The sequence below is a fragment of the Somniosus microcephalus genome, chromosome 12 (genome assembly GCF_052327205.1).
Source record: "Somniosus microcephalus isolate GS21.2 chromosome 12, FLI_Smic_1.0, whole genome shotgun sequence".
Classification (NCBI taxonomy): domain Eukaryota; kingdom Metazoa; phylum Chordata; class Chondrichthyes; order Squaliformes; family Somniosidae; genus Somniosus; species Somniosus microcephalus.
The window spans coordinates 135,266,313-135,271,592 of record NC_140998.1 but is presented as its reverse complement, the minus strand read 5'-3'; the positions used below and the strand labels follow the sequence as shown (position 1 = coordinate 135,271,592).

At 41.0% G+C, this 5,280-nt stretch overlaps 1 pseudogene; it reads left to right on the top strand.

Annotated features, from left to right (window-relative positions):
- Nucleotides 1-395: 395 nt before the first annotated feature.
- Nucleotides 396-2,057, top strand: LOC147109549 (protein FAM98A-like; annotated as a pseudogene).
- The last annotated feature ends 3,223 nt before the right edge of the window (nt 2,058-5,280 follow it).

Here is a 5,280-nt window from a genome sequence, read left to right as displayed (position 1 = left end):
AACTAGGCTCATACTGTCAAATAATTTCTCTCACGGCATTTTCGAGAAAGCTTTAGTCCCAGTTGGACTTAGATTTGGATTTGAGTCCAGGTCTCAGAAGTGTGTTATAGAATTGTGCTGTAACCTATTCTGTCACCCACCACCAGCTCCAAATCATGAGCACTTTTACTAAAACATTATACATTTTAAACAGCACTAAAAACAACAAATGGTGCTTTCCATATTAGCAGGGATTAGTTCTAAGAAGAACACACAGAAACCAATGAGCCTCTCTTAATATGGAAATATCAATTCTCTGCAATTAATTATTTTTTATATGGAACAACCAAGTACAGCAAAACAAAAGAGACCAAGCAATATGATATAATTTAAGACCCAGTGACTTGTATTACATAATGGAGGCTGAATTCAGTTCAGGGAGAGGTAATAAAAAGAAAAATTATCTCCATAACAATATGAAACGTTCATGGGGTTTTGCAGACAGAGCAGAGACAGAAACATGCACTTTCAGCCAAGTTGTCTGAACCTCTCATTTATTACAGTCGCAGTGCTCCATAGTTAAATTTTTCTCATGCATAAGACAAAGGGAATTGTATGGAAAAAATTGTGGTTCCTGTAACCGTCTGCTTTAAAAACATTTAACCTCATTGCCAGGATTGAATCCGGCAAAATGAGGCTGATGTATTTACAGCACTGAGCCCACTTTTCATCTGTGAGCTCATGGATGAACCCTTTCAGATATCTTGGAGATATATCGTTGTTTCTTCATCATCGCTGGGTCATAATCCTGGAACTCTCTCCCTAATGGCACCTAATAGTACCTTCACCACTTGGACTGCAGAAGACGGCTCACCACCACCCTCTCATAGGCAACTAGGGATGAACAATAAATGCCGGCCTTGCCAGCGACACCCACATCCCCAGAAAGAATTGAAAAAACAGATGCTGACTGACCTGCAGTACGTTTCCAGCATTTTCTGTTTTTATTTCAGATTTCCAGAACTTACAGTTTTTTTTCTTTTTATCTCCACCCTTTGTGTCAAAATATTTCCACATATTTCACAGACAAAATATTTGCAGATAAGGACCCAACACTCCCTCTTTCACATACAAGATACTTACAGGGGAGGAATCTACACTCCCCCCATTGCCGTATCTACTTGTTTCTTAAATGATTCCAGGATTTATGCTTCCACTGCTCTGTCTGGAAGTCCGTTTCAAGTGCAGATCACTCTCTATTTGAAGAAGAGCCTCTGGATAGTCCTAAAGTTATCTTTTTCTAGTTTAACCTTCTCCTACTGTTTAATTTAAAGTAGTATTCAAGCTTTACCTTTTCCATACCATTTACTATCTTATATTCCTCTATAATATGCGACTGTTTAGATGTGACTGTCCAGTCATTCAGGTGATCTGACAAAGCCAAGGCAAATACAGACAATATGGCAAAGTTCTATCAAGCAAAAATGCACACTTTGTCCCTGATATCTACTGTAACTCTAGTACATCTTCTGGCTGCCTGTGTGGACTTGTCCAAGATCATAAAGACCAGCAGTGGCTCCTTAAGAGAAGGGACAACCTGTGCCATTAAGAAGGTTCTGATGGGAGAGTGCCTGATTGAGGAGGGAGGCCGTCTGAGATAGAAGCACCACAACCACCAGAGATGACACCATGGCAGATGGAGGGAAAGGTGGACGTGGTAGAGGAGGTAGTCATGGTGGAGGTGCTTGGGGTTGGTGGCCAGGAAGGTGCAGATGGCAGGGGTGGTGGAGGGAGTAGGAGGCCAGGGAGGTGGAGGTGGTTGTGGGGGTGGAGGAGGTGGCTGGGGCAGAGCAGGAGGCCAAGGAAGTAAGGATGGTTGGGGTGGAGGAGGAGGGCATAGAAGTGGAGATGGCTATGGAGGGAGAGGTGGCTATGGAGGGAGAGGTGGCTATGGAGGAAGAGATGGCTATGGAGGGAGAGGTGGCTATGGAGGGAGAGGAGGCTATAGAGACATGGGAAGCTTTGATGGAAGAGAAGGTTATAGATAGTACTGAATGGACAGTAGACATTACAATTTATTGCAAATACCTGTATATAATATGGACTCTTCTAGTTACACTCATTACAGTCAATGCAACAAAGTGTGAACATTGATTATTTTACCTACATAAGTTCAGAAAGAATGCAACATATTGTTGTCCTTTAAAGTACATAAATATTGATAGACTTTTCTTTTTATAACTGCTTATGCATACAAGAACTAAGATTATATAGGTTATTTACCACTGGAAGCAAAAAAGTCATTTTTTACATGTTAATTGAAAAAGTTCTTTGTTATAACTTTCTCATGAGAATGTGATTATTGAAATTATTTTACTGTGCAAATGTTGAAAGGTTATGAGGAGCTGTGACCAGTTGAGAATTTTTTTAATTAATATAAAGATTTTGGACATATAGTGAAAAAAATGAAATAAAGAATTACTGGATAAAAAACCATCACAGACACAATGGGCCGAATGGCCTCCTCTGTGCCGTAAACTTCTATGATTCTATGACTCTAGGATCACCTCTCAGATGTCTCTTTTTCAGGTTGAAAAGGCCAATGCCATGAATTTCCTTGGGGTTTCTTTCCGCTCTACTGCTGTGACTTTGATAGAAACCGCATTCTCACGTATAAGCTGGGTTTCTGTCAAACTTAAACCAAAGTTAAGGCAGCGCAGTAGGAGAATACCTGAGGAAATTCCCAGCACAAGTCTCTCAAGTCTTTCCTCTTAACTCAGACCCCTGACAGTAGGGATCAGCCTAATGGCTTGAATAGCTCCCTAGTTTCTCAGTGACCAGATCTAGGTACAGTACTCAAGGTGCCAACAGTTTGATCGTAACTTGCCTGTCCAAAGGTCGAAAAGCTAACCTCACCAGAGATCTCTAGGTCAGCTCCCTTGAATAAGCCCAGTGTGCAGATTGGACAAAACGCATAGGAGTATGTCTGGATTTGCAACAAACCAGCTTGAGGAATGCAAATGTCTTACTGGTGCAGTAGAGGTTAGTTAATGTCTGAGAATGGCATGTGGCCTCATATAAGTATTGCACACCTCAGAAGCCAAGGGGCAGGCAAGTGTACAAGCTGTTGTTCAAGGAATGGCTGAATGGTGTGGGTGGACCTAAAAATGGGAGAAAAAGGTTTGTAAAAATAATATAATGATATAATTTCATAATTGTTCACTCAGCTTTTTACCCTTTTCTTTTCCTGGTTTGAGCAGATTTGGATCATTTGCTAAAGCTGTGTAACATGCTCGAGGTTCTCTATACATCATGTACTTTGAGTAGTTGCACATGTTCAAACCAGTAAAAGGTAATTTTAGGACTGACATCATTTTGTTTTTAGTATTTACCTTTTAAATTATTGTAATCCTGTGGAATGTTAATGCTGTGTGGTGGAGTTTGGGACTAATGTCAATAGTTAGTACACAATACTCCCTCACTGATGGTGGAACAACAGCAACTGGCAGCAGGAAGTGAGTGAATTATAATGTTAAACATAAATCATTGGTTAATATGAACCTAACAGGAATTCAGTTTGGATAGAAATGTTTTTTTTTTGCTAAATTTTTCACCATTGCATGAATAAGAATAAATTTGGGCAAATGGATGTCCAATCAGGCAATGTAGTACACAGATGTAGATTGTAGAAAGGCATCAGGGTAGCCAGGACCATTATTGATAGCTGGGAGTTAACCAGGTGCCCAGAGAATTGTTTTTCCCCGGTCGAGACCCACACGAACCAGAGCTGACATCCACACAAACCAGAAAGGACATGTTAGCTGTCGGCAAAAAAGCTGGCAAGTATAGGATGTGCAAAAAGCACAATGCTAGGACGTGGGGAAAGGATAAATCTCATCTGTCTTCATGTGCCTTCAGAAGGAAACTAGTGTTAATCTGCTCAATGTAAAGAGTGCATTCTGTTCTGGTCAGCTTCTGTAGACCTATTGTGAAGGGAAATAAAGTTTTAAAACAGCTGAATTCAATCCGTAGTAAGGGATGGAAATGCCTTTGTGGCAGAATGGAAACCACCGTGGAAAGCATGGGCTTAACCATGAAGATGATGAGGTCTAATGTTTACAATGCCCAATTGGGAACTTTGGTCATGAAGTCAACTTTGCTAGAACCTGGCTGCTCAGAACTCACCGTTTGTGATCTTTTTGTCCCTTCAGAAGGAAACTAGTGTTAATCTGTTCAATGTAATCTGCTCAACACCTTGAGTATTGTGTGCAGTTTTGGTCGCCTTATCTGAGGAAGGATGCTCTTGCCATGGAGGGAGTGCAGCGATGATTCACCAGACTGATACCTGGGATGGCAGGAATGACGTATGGGGAGTGATTGGGTCGATTGGGCTTATACTCGCTGGAGTTTAGAAGAATGAGAGGGGATCTCATTGAAACTTATAACATTCTAACAGGACTAGACAGGCTAGATGCAGGAAGGATGTTCCCGATGGCGGGGGAGTCCAGAACCAGGGGTCACAGTCTAAGGATAAGGGGTAAGCCATTTCGGATTGAGATGAGGAGGAATTTCTTCACCCAGAGAGTGGTGAACCTGTGGAATTCTCTACCACAGAAGGCAGTTGAGGCCAACTTATTAAATATATTCAAGAAGGAGTTAGATATATTTCTTAAGGCTAAAGGGATCAAGGGATATGGGAAAAAGGCAGGGACAGGGTACTGAGTTTGGATGACCAGCCATGATCTCATTAAATGGTGGAACAGGCTTGTGGGGCCGAATGGCCTACTCCTGCTCCTATCTTCTATGTTTCTATGTTTGGCCCAAACCCCTCAATAATCAATCTTCCTATTTATGTTAAAATACTGCGTGCTGCTCCTGATTCTGTGCCTCAAAAGGCTACTGGGTCTTCCATGGAGACTATATATACTCCTTCCATCTCTGTAAGGAGCAAATGCTGAATTAGATACTATTAACATTAACATGCTGAAGTAACAACTTGTCAGTAAACAGCATTTCTTTAATTTGTGGATAGTGATCAACAATTTTATAGTGCCTAGGTTAGAATTCAGCAGTGATGGGCAGATTGCTTTGGTTTGGACTGAAAGATATATTGACAAAGGCTATTTTGGTTTCTGGAATATGTTTTGAGGTGGCGTCATAATCAAAATTAATGTTTAAGGACTGCAGGTAATATTAGTCTGAGATGCCACATTATTAAAGTTGTTGTGGGATGGGACTTTTCTTTTGATACTTGTCATATGTCGATGTCTTTGTCTGCCATCTTAACTAATGCAGCTGTCA